Genomic DNA, 19,494 nt, shown 5'->3' with positions numbered 1-19,494 from the left:
GGAGGCCAATCCCCTGGCATGCTCACACACTCTGTACAACTGTCCACACAAATGCACGAACACACAAATGCGCACGCACGCACGCACGCACGCACGCACGCACGCACGCACGCACGCACACACACACACACACACACACAACACAAACACATGAACAGGCACACATAACTCCCCACAAAGCACCTGCTTCACAGTAAAACCCTCTGTATTAATGTAACTAAAGGTTATACTCCGTGCAGTATTACTCCTCCAGGGTCCATTTGGTTGCATTTGTACACACTCCGAGTTACAAACGGATAAAAGAACACTGAAGATTTTACTGTGTGTGCATGTGAGCAACGTCTGTTTAAGAGGGGCCAGTGGTATAACTTTGGCTCTACAAATCACCAATGCTTTAACTCCTCACATTGGATATATATAGCTTTATTCTCTTAGCACACATATAGTAGCTCTGGCGTTTCACAGCGGCTCAGAGTCAGACCATATTAATATTTCATGTCATTCTTTCCAGCCACTATCCCTTCGCTCATTCACTCTGTTCCTATCAGCCCCATCCTCTTATTCCCTCTCTCTCTCTCTCTCTCTCTCTCTCTCTCTCTCTCTCTCTCTCTCTCTCTCTCTCTCTCTCTCTCTCTCTCTCCATCTCTCTCACCTCCGCTCCCCTCTCGTCTCTATCTGGAGTCATTTGGGATCAGGGTGAAGAAGATTCTCATATCAGCTAAATGAATATCTTTATCACTGAGGCAGGAGCCGCGATGCTCAGGGAGCTGGAGAGAATAATCACACAGAGCAAACAGTGTTGGGGAAACAGTGAGCCACTCTGTAATAAGGACCTCTCTCAGTCCCGTGCTCACTGCTCACTGTGTACATCTAAATAGCCTGCTTACTGCCCTGGACGCCCTGCGATCAATGGCCAAGCTGTGGTTTAATTTTGACCTCTGACTCTTGGTGAGGCTCTACACAGGAGGGAGAGGTGGAGGAAGTGGAGATGGGAATTTTGAGCCGATAATGTAGAATGAAGTAATGGAGGATAATAGGGTTAATTTAACAGATGAGACAACATGGCTATTCTTGCAAGTTTATATTTCAGTACTACTGTGTGAATGAATAATGTATACATTGCATAGAAATACATAGATTTTTTTTCATGCACTAGAATGTACAGTATTTGCATGTAAAATAGGATAAACGTGTTGTTTATGATGGAACTAAAGATTAAATATAATATAAGGTATGATAGCGTTTACGAACCCATTTAAATTAAATCAACTGTGCAGTACTCACTAACCTCGTACTCACCAACCTCACGGATTAGCAAAATTGGCATTTAGTTTTAAAATACTTTGAATATTCCATCAGTGTGTATGGAGAGGTTTAATGATGTTTATTTCCTTTATGTTGATGATCTCTTGTTCATTACAGTTTCATTAATCCATGAGAAGAACTGGTCACAGACCTCCAGAATTTCCCATTTTTCTCATGCAGCGTGTGAAACAAAAAGGACCCATCTCGCTTTATTAAAATGCCCAATAATAGTAGATTTAATGGCTATAAAGTGTGTTCATTAGATGGTTATAGTTAAGAAATATTGAAAGTATACCTAAAAGTGTCACTTTTATTGTGAACGAGCGGGATAATATAATCTAAAAAGGGTGTGATTATATTCCTAGTCTTGTCCTCCAGCATTATCTTGGAGCTCATAAAGAGATGAAATTTAATATGATGCTTTCAGTCAGTTTAATTGAATTTTAATTGCCACTTTGGACAGAAGGTTTAGATCTGATCAATAAAATATTAAACATTTGGTGCTTTGACGTGGAACGGTCTCCGTGTCGCCCGCTTGCAGTGCATTCTGGGACGGCGCGCGTATAAAATGTCTGTTTATGAGCCGAGGTAGTCGCGCCAATACCTTCCTGTTTTCAATAGTGTTTCAGGACAACGGTGTGGATAAATAACACACAAGACGAACAAGCTGGGATTCCATTAATTACAATGGTGTGGAAGAGTGGTCGGTCACCTTCAGAGAAAGGCCTTTAATGTGCCAGAGCTATAAATATTTTGAAATGTCACACCTCGGGAAGACAGCGTCAGGCCAGCGCCGCGGCGATAAATCAGAGGTTGAGAAAGACCAGGAAAGAAAAGATGGCTCTTTGGTATTTTAGAAATAATTACTAATACAAAAAGGGTAATGAATGAAGCTATAAATTACATTAAAATGTACCATTAGGAGAGAATTAGTTTATAAAACTCGCTACTGGTCCTTGAAAATTACCCTCCCTGAATATTGCAGAGCCTACTCCATCCATAACTCATGGATGATAATAACTTGTATGTATAATACCGCTAACCATGCTGATTAATGCTACATTAATTGATTTTGTTGTACTGTGTCGGAACAATATAATATTTAGCTGGATAAACGCACAGGACATGTTCATGACAGTCATCAACCTTTCCCATCAATGGCTAAAGCCCATATCATTTTTTAAGGGATGAGCAGTTGTTTCAGTTTATGGATCATTTTACTCTCACAGTGAGGGTAAAATACAAGAATGCGACCGCAAATGTTCGGTATTAAACCAAACACTCTTTACAGTTGTCCCAGTAAGAGCAGGTGCAACCACGATGGTAGCCCATGGGGTATGTATCTGGGCCAGTCCATGTCCACCAGCACCAACCCTACCACATACATACATAAATCTGAGAGACCCCTTGCTTAGGCTTGCTGCACGGATGGGAGGAATTTATCCTCCATCCCAATAGAGAGGGCCGGGGAGAGAGAAATGACATGGCCCATCCTCTAAGGCTCATAAAAGTCTAAATTAAATATCAAATGGAACCACTGATGGATAGCATCCCTTCCCCTGGATCCCCAGCGCCGCCTCAGCCTCACAGGTGCTGACAGGTGCTGCTCACATGACTAGCGAGAGAGACAACTTTGTTAGCCAGATTGTTCCTGTTTCAGCATAAAGCCGCATGTGTACAAAATGACACAGCCAAGTAACTGAACTTAACAAGACGCCATTATTCCTCGCTGACTCGCTGACATTCCCCCGGATCCTCCTTCCTATTCAAGGGATTCTTAAGTAGTTCGCCGCGCACGTATATACGACTGAATGAGGGGTATTTCTTTTTAAGACTTAAAAAGTACAATTTGTCACAGAATTACAGACTCGGTTGGCTTTCTGTATCCATATTTATAAACTCTGGATTCTCCTAGCCTCAGCAGAAGAACACTGCCAGCGGTTGCTGTCAGGCTGTAGCAAAGCATTGGGAGATAGTGCTAATGCCATCTCTGGCACAATGGTTGCCGCTATCGTCGGGCTAAAAACTGTACATTATGAATCATCAATTGTCGCCCTGCTTTGTATTATCCCCGAGAAAATCCCAATCTGGGCCTGAGCCCCTGGCTGATGGACATCCCATTATTCACCAGCGCCACTTCAGCTCTCAGACAGGAGTGGGGATAGGCAGTAAAACGACGGCCTTAAGATTAATCCTCCGCTCTTTCTCTCCTCCGCGCTGCTTCCGAATCAGAATGAAATAGAACATCCTCTTCCCTTAATCAAAAAGTTTTTATCATCTCCCCCCCTCGTCCCCCACACCCACCCCATCTCAGGAAGTGGGGAGGGATAATGCCGAGACTTTGGCTTGTCCTGCGAATTGACATTGGGGAGGGCAACAAAAGGGATTCCGCTCTTTGCAGCCTTTTGTTCTGTAACAAGTGTGGACTATTTAGTGGAGCCAGAGGTATGGTTGATCGATACATGTAGTACCTCCCGAGTGGAAGGCTATCTTGATGGTCCACACAAGTATATGGAATATGGACGTAATATGGCAACAAAAGTACGGTATGTGATGCTCTTGGAAAGGAGCATGCTACGCCAGCAACGAGCATGCTCATAACTTTGACTTAATTTTACTACAATACCAGTAAGACTCCCTAATCGGGAGATAAGCGACCGTCACGTCGCATACATAAACTTTAGAAGTCGTAGCCAATCAGGAGGGAATATGGGAAATGGGACAGATCCATGTTGATGACATGACTTTAGAGATATTGTGTACCGCTTTGTGTGATTTTAGGCCAAAATCTGTAGGAGCAGTGTCCAAAAATGTGTTTGAAAAATCGGCCTGATGGTGGCGCTAAATGGGACAGATCCATGTTGATGACATGACTCTAGACATACTGTGTGCAAAAGTGTGACGTGACTGACAGACTGACAGACTGACTGACAGCCGGTGGAGGTTTTGATAGTAACTGCGACCTGACGGTCGCAATTATATGATGATCTTTTTTTACCTCTTCGTCACAGTACACCTTTTCTTTGTCGTGTTCTGCTGTGAAGGGCTGAGGATGTTTCACAGAGCAGGCTAGATGTGATTTCGATCTCAGTGAGGTGGCGGGGTACATCAGGTGAGCCATGAAGTGGTGAGAGTCACCTGAGTCTTGGATTCAACAACAGCCAGGCCAGCGTCAGGCCTCGGCTTTCCCTCACTTAGCAGAGGGGTGTGAATTTGTTTTCACCCAGGCGTTAATGAACCGCCGGCTTGGTGGGCTCTTAATGAGAGCGTGTCTCTATTGAGCCAAGGTACCTGGGAGGATAATGAGACTTCACAAATCTGAAAGTTCTCTCTGCCTATGCAATTTTGGGAGGTGTCTTAACGGCGGCTTGAAGAAATAAGAATCCGGGAAAGTTGTTCGTCTTACGTGGAAAACATGCAGTTTTGTGCCACAACTCCAGGCTTATATCCATGTCCATGCTCCTTGTGGAGGAGCCAAAAGACAAAGGCAAGACCCCCCTCCCCTCCCCACGCCCCTCATGCCTTCTCTGCACGTGAGACCGCTGGAGGTGTGGGTGCATGGCTATGCAGATCATTAATGGTACAGGCCGCCGCGGGACAAGGGAATGGCAAGGCAACCTCTACCCAATAGCATACCCATGGATTTAAGTAGTACTTCCCTCCTTCCTTCCTTCCTTCCTTCCTTCCTTCCTTCCTTCCTTCCTTCCTTCCTTCCTTCCTTCCTTCCTTCCTTCCTTCCTTCCTTCCTTCCTTCCTTCCTTCCTTCCTTCCCTCCTCACAGGGGCGTCAATTGGGTATGGCAGCGGTATGCAGCTGCTATACCCTGGGTCCAGGGGGGAAAATAATAGTTACTTTTAAATATAAATCCATGAATGTCTCTTTGTCTATCTGTGCTGGTTATTATGTTGTTAAATTACAGTAAAATAACTACAAATGCAAAATTTAACAAAATGGTCACTTTAACAAGGTATTGTGGCAGGTTTACTAACATGCCAAGTTTAGCTGCACTTGAACAACCGTTCCAGGCGGCCATATCCAGCCCAAGAAACCGTGGGAAACGGGGGGAAAAAAATAGAATGTACTTCTTAAAATAAATGTATCATGCCTGTTGCTAATTAAGGTATGGCAACATGACTGGTGTCTTGCACGCATGCGAAGACACCAGTCATGTTGCCATATCTTAGCTTTTTCTGAACTGACGCCACTGCTTCCTCACTTTTATTCACACAGATTCTCTCTCTCTCTCTCTCTCTCTCTCTCTCTAAATTGGCAGCTGGCAGGCAAATGAATGCGGTGTGAAGTGAGCCCACAGAAGTGCAGGGTCCTGCTGTTCAGGCAACAAAGGGGCTCCGTGCGAGACATCTGCTGTTCAGTCATCAGAATACATTTAGTCACGTGCCTCCCTTCCCTTCCCTTCCCTTTCCTTCCCTCCCTCTCTCCATCTCTCTTCCACCATGGCCCTGCAACATCCATTCTGTCAACCTTCTTTTTTCCCCCCCAACCCGCTTCTTTCTCTTTTCCTTCAACGGCATTCTCCTTAAGATCACCCCACCCCTCTCTCTCTCTCTCATTCTCTCATTTGCCATCGTAATCCCCCCCCCCCCACCTCTTCTTATGCTTCCTTTATTTAAACAGTTTAGGGGTCTGGCAGATAACCCTGGAGTGCTTCCTATCTGGTCCTAAATGCGTGAACCCTGTGTGAATGATCACAAGACTGCCCGAGGAAACGGCAGGCTGAATCTTAATGAGCCAGGCTCGCGTAGGCAAAAGTAAATTGAGCTTACTGCCATGATAAATTAACCTAATGAATGCAATTGTTTTGCGGCACGCTAGCTTGGTCTGCAGCCAGATGGTCAATACTTAGCACTTGAATTTTGTACCTCCCTTGCCTTCTTTTCTTTCGCTTTTCTTTGTGTATAACTAATACGGTATAGTATAAATAAATTCAAGCTTTAAAGCTTTAACCACTTAAGGCCTATACCTCACTGTACGACAAATTGCGAAAATTGCCAACTTGCAATCTCACAACGATGATACGACGAGATGTAAGCTTGTAGATCATCTGTTTTCACATTTCTGTGCAAATCAAACAAAATTTGCTCAAAATAGGGATACCAGGGTTAATGTGGTTACTGGTTAGAGCGAAAATTATATTGTCACTATAAATTATATTTAATTTTACATAAATGTAAAATTTTTCACCAGACTTGTGCGGGTATCATCTTTCCAGATTGATCTCACCTACTGTTAGTCACCTACGCACCTGCTTTGCCTACACACCTGCTTTTAAATTGACTGGGTGTGCGGAGGTCCTTTTTCACTAGTACCAGACTTGGTGAAAACCCAAACCGGCATTAACATTATCTCTCAATTTAATGCCCCCCAAATCAGTTTTCAATGGCTATACCTCTATACCACTAAGCATGCTCCGGGAGCCTCGGACATGCAGGGCCTCACCACTGAGTTAAACAAGCAACTGCGGAGACATGATAGGGGCTAGCGGTAGAGACGGCGTGCTTTTTCCCCCTATTTCCCGTTCCTGACTCACGCTACTCGACTGTTTGCTTTAACACTTAATCCCCGCAAAGTGTGTCATTTGGTTAGCACGCTCTTCACTCTCCACTCCGTCCTCCATGCTCCATCCCAGCGGTGCAGGCTAGCATGAAGGTTGGACATCCAGGAAAAGACCAAACCCCCTCCTGGATTGCGTGTAAACGAGATGACTTCCTCTGGGCAGGTGGCACATGTCCAGATGTTCTCCGGCTTTCCTCTGTCTGTGTGTGTGTGTGTGTGTGTGTGTGTGTGTGTGTGTGTGTGTGTGTGTGTGTGTGTGTGTGTGTGTGTGTGCATATGCATGCGTATTGGTTGACACTGCTCATTGGTGACCTCTCTTTTTCTCTCACAACATCAGCACTGGAGCAGTTTACACCGTAATGACTTGTATCGCCTGAGGCCCCCCGACACATCTGTCTCCCTCCCTCCGTCTCTGGCTTTCTGTCGTTCTCTCCCTCTCTTTCATCCACTCTCTTTCTCTCTTTCTCTCTCTCCCTCCATCTCTTTCATTCTCTCTCCTTCTCTCCCTCTGCCTGTCTGTCTGTCTGTCTGTCTGTCTGTCTGTCTGTCTGTCTGTCTGTCTGTCTGTCTGTCTGTCTGTCTGTCCAACCGAACGACAGACTAACCGTCTGTCGGTCAAACTATTCGATCTATCCGTACTTAACGTATTAAACCGTCAAATCTATACTTGATAGACTAATACTAAAGTTGACCACGGTCGGCTCTACTTCGTCCTCAACGCAACGCGATGAGTTGTGAGCTTGTAGATTTGCTATTTTCACTGAATGCTCCCCCCAGAATAGGGATGCTAAGGATCGAGTGGTAAAACTCTCACTCCAGCGATCGCTCCTTCTTGTTCGCTCCATCCTGATGATCTCTTGGTCTTGTCGTTTTCCTCCTCCCTCTTTACCAACTGCTTACCAACGGGCAGAAACACAATGCAACGATGACTGAATACATGTCTAACATGACACCTATCGGCCATGATAAACAAACACATCATTCAATGTCAGCGAGCTGGAGAGGGCAATCGTTGTCCCTCGCTGTGGTGGCCTAGTGTCCGGGAGAATTGTGGCGCGATGCGATGCGAGGTATGGGGAATGCACTGGCAGCACAGTGTGAGCTTACTGTCACATGGAGTGACATGGAGTGCGCACGACCAACCCCACTAACTCAGCTCATTACCAACCCAGGCGCAGGCAAGCAGAGGGGTTCGGGAAGGAGGCATGCAGAAAAAAGACGCGGCGAAGGGGGAGAAGGTGCGACCGAAATATGGCCATGTGCTGACCAGGCATTCTGTCCCATTCCCCCCATGGCTGTATGCAGAGACCATTGACCTCTCATGCGGAGGGCACGTGATGGCCGATCGATCACATTTGACATTTTTGACATGGCATGCGGCACAGATATGCATGTCCGTGGTGTCGACTTATCAGTCAAGCCATCTCACAGCCAGGACATACATATCACATTACATGCTAAGCAAGCCGCAGTATTCTGGCATGAGCAGCATGCATGGGTCGTCCTCAGATTCTTGCACAAGGTAATCCGCACCTCTGTGAATGTGGAAAGGCGTCCTATGCCTGTTTCACCTTTTGCGCGCGGTTGGAGTATAGCTATGCACGGCAGGGGGATCTGGCCCGTGAAATATAAAATCACACCCGTGTGAACTGAGCGGTGGTCGAGGAGGCTTCGCAACAGCACTACTGGGTGGGTGCAGCGGGGGTTGCAGTACTTATGGGTCAAATACATGCATTGTAAGATTGCTCAATAGTGGCACTTGAAGGTAGGTCACCCAGGTGTTGAAAGTAAATGGTGCAGGTATACTGTAGCAGTGGGGCCAAAAGCAAGGTGAGTGTGATACAGAGACAGTTATGGCAAACAATTGTTCTTTCATTAATATTTCAACTTAAAAGAGACTTCAGCGCACAAAAGAAATGCAATGACATTTATTACAAAAAGTTTACAAGTGAATAGAAATAAACATGAAGGAATACATATGATTAATAATGCTTTGGTGCGGGCCCCATTGGAGGATGGGATCAGAAGCTTTGGATCAGACCCTGCCAGATGGAAGGCAGAGAGCTTTGGAGCCCACCCTCAGTAGATAGGGCCTGTCCTGGTGGTGCCTGCTTCTGGGCGATGTCGGGAGGTGGCTGGTGACCTGAACAGATTGCACAGGTGAGATAAGGAAGGAGGAGGAATTATTTTAAAAGGAACGTTGTCGTGAATTAGGCTGATGTGATTGGAACAGAGCCAATGAGTTGATGGGGGAGGATGTTAGAAATGACAGCTGGTGCAGTCTGTGAGTTGAAGCTACTTTTTATGTGGGTGCTGTTCTATTATGAGGCCTGGGTGGAGATGGGGTGCAGTGGGAGTGGTTTAAACTGAAATGAGACTGTATGATATATGGCAGTGTGTAGTATTTGACATTATATTAGAGATCCTTAAAGTAAAATTCAATTATTTTTGCGACCGAAGGTCACAGTTTAGTATGAGGAAGGGCACATCATGTCTCCGTCCGTCCGTTCGTGTACGCTTTTTTACAGTCTATGGGTTTGCTTCTCTGACATCACTGTGATGTGAGGGGAACCAAACTAACAGAATCCCTTTTATGCCCATATATGGAGATCCCTGATTTCATCAATGTTAAGATCCATATGAGAATTAGAAGTTAGAATACAATAGAACAACAATACACAAATACAAAAATATATTTAAAAAGAAAAGCAAAAATGTACCAAGTCCAAATGTTCAGTTTCTGACATACAGACATGTGTGCCAATGGTAAAAGAAATAAAGGTATGTGTTATGAAGTTATGTATACATGTCGTAAGCCATACCTAGAGGGCCTCGGAGCTTGCCCCCTGTAGGGTCTGTCCTGGTGGTGCCTGCTGCTGGGCGATGTCAGGAGGTGGTGGGTGACCTGAAGAGATAGCACAGGTGAGATCAGGAAGGAGGATGAGTTAGGCTGATCTGATTGGAATAGAGGCAATGAGTTGATAGGGGAGGGATGTTAGAAATTACAGGTGGTTCAGTCTCACATTTGAACTTACGTATAAACTTCCATTTTTGTGTGGGTGCCGTTGTAGTATGAGGCTGGGTGGAGATGGGGTTCAGTGGGAGTGGTTTCATCTGAAATGAGACGGTATGATATTTTACAGTCTGCAGTTTTTGACATTATATTAGCACTTCAGTGGTGGAAGAGCCTGAAAGTAAAATAAATACTGGTGTGTAATGAAATAATGTAGCCTTTAGGTATGTTGTAAGCCATACCTAGAGGGCTTCGGAGCCTGCACCCAGTAGATAGGGCCTGTTCTGGTGGTGCCTGCTGCTGGGTGGTGTCGGGAGGTGGTGTGTCTCTTAAACAGTGAGATATGGAAGGAGGAGGCATCATTTTAAAAGGAACGTTGTCATGAGTTAAGCTGATCTGATTGGAATAGAGGCAAGGATTTAATGGGGGAGGGATGTTGGAAATTACAGCTGGTTCAGTCTGTCGGTTGAACTTACGTATAAACTTCCATTATTGTGTCGGTGACATTGTAGTATGAGGCTGGGTGAGGATGGGGTCCTTTTATCTGAAATGAGACGGTATAATATATTAGTCTGCAGTATGCAGTATTTGACATTATTAGCCCTTGTCAACAACAGTGGTGCAATATCCTTTAAAGTAAAAGAAATACTAGTACTGTATGTGTTATGAAGTAATGTATACATGTTTTAAGCCATACCTAGAGTATTTCTGTAGTTTTCTTTACTGTTATCAGCAAAGCGTCATGGTCTCTGGCTGTGTAGTATGAACTGTACAGAGAGGCATGTGCAGTGAGGTGGTCATTATTCCGGAAGTAAGCATGGTCTAGGTGTCCTCCTTCAAAATGGGTTGCTTCTTTTATGAGTTGAGTGAATCCTAGTTGCTGAAGAGTTTGGGAAACGTGATTGTTGGAGTTTTGAGCAAAGCATATGTTGAAGTCGCCGCAGATCAGAGTTGTTTTGAGGGGGTTGATTAAGCGTACCAAATTCTGGATCAAGGCTTTATTTGCCTTGCTTTTGTAGACACTGATTATGTCAACGTCTGCTGAGACCATCATGGTGATTTGCATAGTGTCATCGTTGAAATCTGTTTGATGTTGGAGTTTTTCTGGTCTGTAATAAGTGGCTAATCCCTTGCCAGGTCCGGTACTGTTTAGATGGAGTGAAAAGCCATCAATCTGCAAAGATGGGTCCTGGTTGTTGTTGTGTGTGAGCCATGTTTCACTGATGCATAACATGTCAACATAAGCCAGAACAGGGTCTACCTTAATTTCAGGTAGTTTGGGCACTAGGGAACGGCAGTTGAGAGCTGCAACTTTGACTGTCCACTCATTTGTGTTTTCCCATTCTGTAGGGTTCATGTTGATGGACACACTCTCCATCCTCCTCAGTTCCTGTAGTGCTTTTATATCTGCAAACAGCTTTTCCTCCGGTAGAGAGTTGATTAAGTACAGTTGTTCTAATGAAGGAACTCTGCTGAGCATGACATATCCCATGGCTGCCTGGAAGATTGTTTCTAAGTACATTGCTGCGTTTTGGGGTTTGGGAATTTCTTGTCCTTGGAATTTATGGCATGTTGCGGCATAGCAAAGTACCAGTGGGAATTGATAGACGGTTGCATTGTTGGATGCATGAGTTTGTTTGTTTGACAGGCTGTAAGTGAATTGAACTTTTTGTACTGGTGTACAGCCTGGGTACAGCAACTGAAGTGCTGGTTGGGTTGTACGCTTGTTTGCCCCTTGATATTCTTCCTGGAATTTGACCATCAGTTTGATGACCTCTTGTTGTTGGTCTTTGATGACTGCAACAAGGGTTCCTCTCGAGCCATTGGTCAAACCATCAAGAGTGTCCAGATTGTGAATTAGCATTACTTGAGCACCTATCTTGAGCTTCAAGGTTTGGAGAAATGCTGAATTTCCAACTGTTCCTTTTTCATTATTGACTTTCGGTTTAAAATCAGCAATTGTAGGATGATGATTAATGGCTTCTATTTCCAGCAGTTCTGTTTTAAGTTCTTCAAGTCTCAAATTGTTATGCTTGTTGACTGTTGAATTAGTGCAGCTAATGCATGTTGCACCAACTGTGTCACGATGGCCTTCAGGTCTGATTCTGGTAGCTAGAATTGCTAGATCTTCTTCGGTCTGGTGACCTACTCTGAGTCTGTTGAGAATATCAGCATATGTATGGTCATCTCCTTGCCTGTGATTCTCTTCTAGTGTGATGATGTCAAACAGTTCCCAATGAGATTGGATGTGAAAGGGTAGTTTGTAGTCATCACACCGGGGCTCATCAAAAATGTACCTTGCTTGGCATGGTTTGAGCTGCATTAGATCCCCGAAGAAGAACATCGCAAGACCTCCAAATATCTTGTCGGGTTGAAGCATGATTTCACGAAGTCGAAGGTCAAGCATGTAGAGCATATCTGCTTTGACCATGGAAATTTCATCCACAATGACTGCCCTAAGGTTTGTAAGCTGAATCCTTGTGTTGTCTCGTTTCTTGTCACTCAATGGAAAGTGCTGATTGCCAAAGTTGAATCCAAATGTTGTGTGGAGTGTTTGTCCTCTGACTCTAGAGGCTGCTGTTCCAGTAGGGGCAGTGACCAATACATGTGGGCATTCAGGGCTGTCACCAGCCTTGTGTAGAATGAGATGAAGCCATTGTTTCAGGATGTTGATTACAGTAGATTTTCCGCAGCCTGCCCCGCCATTTACCATCAGCAGTGGAGCTGTTGGTAGTGGATTTTTGTCTTTGAGTGCCTTAACAAGACCTCGTGCATATCTTATGCCCTTTTCAACAACCTTCCTCTGATAATAGTCAAGGTTTCTTGTCTTCGACCACAGAATCTGTTGTGGTTCTATTTCAATGGGTCGAAATGTTTTTTCCAACTGATTATTTTCCTGTGGTAGTGCATGATTGTCAGGATCAAGGTGAACAAATTCTGGATGAGGTAGAGGACCTTGCAGATTGCAGTCAAGAATTTCTTGCTCCCCTTCTGGATTTAACATGTCCTCCATGTCTTGATTTCGTGCAGACTCTTCAACCGCCAGCCTTGCTTCCTCCACACTTTCTAGGTGTTCCATGACATGTTGCTTGACCATCATGATGTCTTGCTGTAGGATTGTGTATTTTTCCTTTCTTTCATTTTCATCAGAAATGCTGTCAATTCTTCTAAGCTGCTTGTCAATGTCGTCCTCTTGTCTGTATGGCATATACAGGAGCAGTTCTGAGAACCAGTATGACTGCGTATGCTTGCTTTTGTTGAACTTGTGCATTCGTATAATAGCAGGTTTGGTCCTCTTCCTCATGTATGGTGGTTCATCTGGATGTAGGAGTGTCAGTTTGAAAGTTGGTGGAAGGGGTTTGTGAGATATTCCTTCATGGGAAGTGATGAAGAAATTTAGTTTGTCTTTAGGATTGGCATGTGATGGAGGAATTCCTTGAGGATGCCGTTTTTCTCCTGGGTCTTTCCAAGCCGGATTGTACATTTTGGCAAACTGGGCCAAGCAAATGTGTTCCATTTCTTTTGGCCTTCTTTCATATTTGCTGACAATGTCATATCTCTCTACATATTTTCCGTCTCTTCCTGGGATATTAACCTTTTCAATATCAGTGTACTGTGGATTATTGTCAACTCTGATGAGAAACTTGCTTCTCTCTTCTCTGCGGTTTGTGGGAACGAAGACTGAAGTAACATTGGAGTCTCTGAAGTGGAAGTCTGGGAAGATCTTATAGACTGCTTCTGCTTCTCCCATCTGTCGGTGTGAGATGAAGGTATTCATGAGTGTTACCATCTTTTCCTTTAGAGTACTGGAGTGTGTGTGTTTTAAGGCTTCAATGAGAACCTTCATTGTTCCAGTATCATCCTTCGTGTAGTAGTCAGAGATGTAGGTTATGACTGCATGGTAGTCCAGTGTAATTTGCAGATCTGTGTTACCATTCCAGACTTCAGCCCACTCAGGATTGTAGGAATTGACAAATATTTCATCTATATCCCTGGCCATGATGAGACAGTAGCCGCCCTTACTGGTCTTCAGAGCTTCCAGGTAGAAATCAAAGTTTGTATCATTCAGTCCAGCAAGCTTGAGGACTTCCTTAATCCTCTTCTCTCTGTTTGCTTCATATTCGTGTTTATCATTTGGATTGATGGTGGGGAATTGCATAAGGATGTCAGATACTGTTTCATCATTAAGCAATACATCCTTCACGGACTCTAGTAACTCTGCACGTTTCTTTCTGTTTGGTGCATCTGCTTTGAATGCATCACCAACCAGTTTGCAGGGTGAAGCTATTAGAGTGGTCCATACGGGGAACTTGGGGAAGAAGAATCTGCAAGTCGTGTTATATTTTCGGCAAGCTTTTGTGTGTCTGTGACAGTTGACTGCTTTTACTATTTGAGACACGCTTTCCCCAACAACAGCAGGACTGAGGGTGACAGAAGTAAATGTGTTGGCAAAGTTGATGACGGCTCTTTCCTCGTAGTCTTGTAACTCATCTCGGGTTTGGAATTTTTTGAAAGCTGACTTGAGGCCAAAAAATTTGAAAGTGTTGAGAAGGGTATCTGAGGTCAAATTGGATATGTGGATGTGGAGTTTCTTGAGAATGTGAAGCACAGTTTGTTTTTGATCTTCACCTACTGTGTCCTTCTTAACAATGACCGTGTGAAGAACTTCTTTGATTGTTGTCTGCACGCCCACAGCTTCGTTCTTGGTAAGCAAATTGGCAATGTCATGAATGTTGTTTCCATCATGAATTTTCATTTCCATTTTGTCCATATCCACCCAGAGAACTCCATGATTGTGACCGGCTCCTCTGCCTTGGAACTCCAGCTTGGTGGAGTAGTATTCCACGGACATTGGATTGTGAGGATTCAGCATGATGTCTCGAATGTAGGTCTGCACTCTGTGTTTGTAATTTCTTGTGGCAGTCACAACATTTTTTCTGAGAATCTCATGGACTGACTGAGCTTCATGTGTTTGCAGATAGTCATGTAAAGGAAGAGAAGACTTGCCGTCGTTGAAATGGACTATTGTTATTTCCTCTTCTCCAATGCCATCATTATCTGTGCTCATGTTTTGCAATACATATTCAATCTTCAAACCCCTTTCTCTTAGAATTGCAGTGATGTTTTCTTCCCAGCGCATGTCTGCACAGCTGACAGTGAAGAAGAACTGGAATGGACCAAGGTTTTCCAATCTTGCCATCATTTCATTTTTGCCTTTCTTGTGGTAGCTAGGAGTGTTGGAGGTACTGTCAAATACAGAGAAAGCATTCTCAAGGTTGTACATAGTTTCTCCTGATGTTGATTTGGACTTTTTTCCTCTCATGAAGGAAACATTTATGTTCCTCTGAAGCTGTTTCTTTTCAATGTAGGAGAGTGCTGCAAAAAGATAACTGGGATCATCTCTGAATCTTGAATCCACATTTCTCAGTCTTTGAATGAAGTAGTACTGATCAGTGAGATTGGCTTGTCTTGGATAGTGTAAGTTGAACTTGCCATCAGGATGCTTCATTGGAAAAGCCATGGCATCCCAATCTTTACTGTGAAGGATATTTTCTGGAGTTTTTCCTTCGCCGGGTGCAAATGTAATTACATGGGAATCTGTCTGCTTGTTTTCATCATGGAATGCTTCTGGGAATCTTGCCGTTGTGCAGACTGACTGGTCATAATCAATTTGGAACTTTCTGATTGGGTCGTTCTCCCTGTATTCTGCCTCTTCCTTTTCTTCATCATTTTGAACTTCATTCTTGTCTGCTGTGTCAGTGTTGTCCTGATTGATATCCTCAAAGTGTTGTTCAGTGATGGATATTTCATCAATAGCATCATCAATAATGTTTTCAATAACGTTCTCAATTATTTCATCAGCAATTGCATCTTCATTTATGTAGAGCAGCTGTGAACCGGTTGGATCTTCCAGTTCACACCTGTGTTGGAAGGTTGAGGGATCTGTATAGAATTGATAGTGAGGATTTTCACAGTCTTTCAAGAATTGCATTGCTTGGAACAGCTGTTGAGGAGCTATAGTTGTGTGGTGAACATAATTCTTGAGTGTTTTCATGCGCTTCAGCTTGACATCAATGGTAGTGATCCCAGCCTCAGATGGAGTCCTGGGAAGGGTTTGCAGAGTGTTCATCACATCATCATCTCCTATGGGGATGTTAATAAGTTTGTCTTTCATAGCTGGCATCAATGAAGTGGGAAGTCTGAATATCTTCTGAAACAAGATCTTCTTGGCAATTAGATTGTTTGCCAGTTCTTCCAGTTGGAGATGTTTCGGTACAGCTGTAACTTTCAGACCATTAGCAGCTGACATAGGTGGCATGTTTCCTTTAGTAAGATAGTTCTTACAGGTGTGACAGAGATACCAGTTTGTGTTGGAATTAATGTGGACACTGAATGTTGGATTGTCCAATTTGTCTTCAAATATATTTTCAAATAACCTGTCAATTTTGTCATTGCATGCTATTTCAATGTTACTGCAGATATTGTCATCAATGATGGTAACTCCATTTTCAAACATCATTTGTTCACAGCAGGAGCATGGAAAGATTGGGCCATATTTCACAGCCCTTCTAAACTTTTGTAGCCTCTCTTGTCGTGTACGTCCTTTCTGCATTCTGGCTTGTTTCATTTGTGTTGCATTGTTTTTGTTATGGAGTTCTTTCTCTTCTGGTGTTTGCTGAGATCTGATCACGGCAATTTTTTCTGCCATCTTTTTGTTATGAAGTCCTTTCTGTTTATGTGTTCTTTTGGCCCTCCTGAGTCTGTTGTTTTCTGCCATCTTTTCGTTATCAAGTCCTTTCTGTTTATGTGTTCTTTTGGCCCTCCTGAGTCTGTTGTTTTCTGCCATCTTTTCGTTATCAAGTCCTTTCTGTTTATGTGTTCTTTTGGCCCTCCTGAGTCTGTTGTTTTCTGCCATCTTTTCGTTATCAAGTCCTTTCTGTTTATGTGTTCTTTTGGCCCTCCTGAGTCTGTTGTTTTCTGCCATCTTTTCGTTATCAAGTCCTTTCTGTTCATATGTTCTTTTGGCCCTCCTGAGTCTGTTGTTTTCTGCCATCTTTTCGTTATCAAGTCGTTTTTGTTCATGTGTTCTTGCAGACCTCCTCATTCCCATGTTTTCTGCTATCTTTTCGTTATCAAGTCGTTTTTGTTCATGTGTTCTTGCAGACCTCCTCATTTCCATGTTTTCAGCCTTCTTTTTGTCATCAAGTTGTTTCTGTTCATGTGTTCTTGCAGACCTCCTCATTTTCTGGTTTTCAGCCTCCCTTTTGTTATCAAGTTTTTTATGTTCATGTGTTCTTTCAGCCCTCCTAAGTCTATTGTTTTCTGCCATCTTTTTGTTGAGAAGTTCTTTCTGCTCTGATGTCTGTCTAGCTCTTCTTAGTGAAGTTTGCAATCTTTTAATTTGACGTTTTTGATCTTCATTTCGGTTTTTAGTTGCAATCTGTAAAAGATCATGAAGAATAGTGGTTTTGTCTTCAACATCAGTTTTATGTTGTTTCATTTTGTGTGAATGGAAAGGGTCATCTTCTGAAAGTGAGTCTTGTTCATGAAGTCGTTTCTGGTGGGGCGTTTGTTTAGAGGTTGTTATGTCACTGAGGTGTTTGTCTTTGGAAGTTTGTGTTGTCGTTGACATTTTCAGATTTGTTTGCTGTCTTTCTTCTTCATTTATGTCTGTACTGTGTGAAATATTTTCCAGAAGAGTGTTTTTGTCTTGGATTAAAGTCTTTTGTTTTTTTGTTTTCTCCATATGAACATCATCTTCACATGATTTCCTTTTGATGGAATGCGATTTGTTGTGGTAGATGTGTTGATGATTCAGAAGAGCATGTTTTGCGTTTAGTCTTTCTTCACAATGATCATAACCGAATGTGAGTGTTGTGCTTGCTGGTGAGATCAGCATTGGGATGTCATCCTTCTTGTAGTCGTAGGTGCCTGCAATATACTTTCTCATTAGGGCAACAGTTTCTTCTCGGTCCTGACTCGTTTTAGGAATAAGGTTTTCATAATGGGACTCGTTGTAAGCAAGAAGTACAGGAACATCTGTGTCCAATACCCCACCAAATGTTTCAGGCTGAATCACATGAATAGGACTTGCAGCTTCAGGACTTGTGTTGAAGATGAGTAAATTCTTTCCACATCCTCGAGCTATTGCATTGGGCACCAAATCACCAAAGAAGTCCACATTCCAGCAACCAGAAAGCTTAAGTTTGTTCCACTGTTCTTGTCTGAAGTGTGGGGCATAATGAGCAATGATGCCTGGATGGTTGTGTTCTATTTCATGTTGAAATTCAGTTATCCATATTTGTCTGTATTCATCTACAAGTAGGTTGAGATTGTCAAAGCAGTCTCTGTCATTTATGTTGAATATAACAGCTTCATAGCAGCAGTTTCCTTTTGTGGATGTTGTCCTTCCAGGAAACACATCAATATGATGTTTTTGAGCACTTCTGATTGCACGTGAAAGCAGGTCATCAGGTAATGTTGTCGAGCTGGCCATGACAAAGGAAATGTGTTCTTCTCCATGAAGACCCTATAATAAAAATGTAAAGTCTGTATTCATTGTGGAGTGAGACTGACCCTTTAAAGTAGCATAATGTTTATTCAGTGGACTTGTAAACAAATCAGAATGTGATAGATTTTACACGTTGTATATATCTGTCTACTGTATTTGTCTATATATCTATTATATACTGATACTCTATTGCTAATTCACACTAAGTCACCTTTATACACAATAATAAAAAACAATAAAGTCAATACTCAATAGCGTATTGTCAGTGGCTAAAGTCATCAGCTTTCACATGTAATCAGTGGTTTAAAGTAACTAAGTACATTTACTTAAGTACATTTACTTCTACTCCGCTACATATCAGATCCAAATATTGTACTTTTACTCCACTACATTTATTTGATAACTATTTTATACCCATGCGATCTACAAGCTCACAATGTGTCTTTTTCCACCAATGCATGTAAGCTAAAAAGTTAATGTCAAGCCCTGCTGTTGTGCAGTGGTGTAAAGTAACTAAGAACATTTACTTAAGTACTGTACTTAAAGGAGGACTTCACCACTTTTCAACCTATCTTCATATAATTGGTCCTCACTAATGTTCATGATAAAATAGAATAATATTTTTCAACTCTGGTGTCTCCCATAGTCTTGTGACATCATCAATGGGGAATCCAAGCTAATAGAAAATGCAGGCTTTCTATTCCTGAAAAGTTGCAATGTTAAAGTTGAAGCCATTGTTCTCGCGATAATAAAATATATATATATTTTTTTTTTCAAAAATATTGATTAAAACATTTTTTTTGTCAAATGGTAATGTCACAAGACTATGGATTTCTGAACTTCCCACAGCTCTCCTAAGAGACTTGGACAGAGTAGAAAAAAATGGTGCTATTTTATTATGAACATTAGTGAGGACCTATTATATGAAGATAGGTTGAAAAGTGGCAAAGTTGTCCTTTAAGTACAATTTTGAGTTATTTGTACATTATTTGAGTTTTAACAATTTCCAATAGGCCTATGTTTACTTTGGAATTCTCACACAATAAGGAAAAGAAGAAATAACACATTGGCATTTTTTACACTGTGTTAA

At 42.7% G+C, this 19,494-nt stretch overlaps 1 long non-coding RNA gene across 1 annotated transcript; it reads right to left on the bottom strand.

Moving 5' to 3' along the window:
* Nucleotides 1-10,134: 10,134 nt before the first annotated feature.
* On the bottom strand, nt 10,135-16,579 carry LOC308305282. The gene is made up of 3 exons (XR_013963100.1): nt 10,590-16,579; nt 10,369-10,436; nt 10,135-10,220 (listed from the first exon to the last, which is right to left on the bottom strand). It is a non-coding gene; the product is annotated as an uncharacterized lncRNA (long non-coding RNA).
* Nucleotides 16,580-19,494: the final 2,915 nt, after the last annotated feature.

This window comes from Nannobrachium achirus, assembly GCF_963921795.1.
Source record: "Nannobrachium achirus genome assembly, chromosome: 20".
In the NCBI taxonomy this organism is placed as follows: Eukaryota; Metazoa; Chordata; class Actinopteri; order Myctophiformes; family Myctophidae; genus Nannobrachium; species Nannobrachium achirus.
The sequence above is the reverse complement of the archived record's forward strand: the minus strand, read 5'-3'. Positions and strand labels throughout refer to the sequence as shown.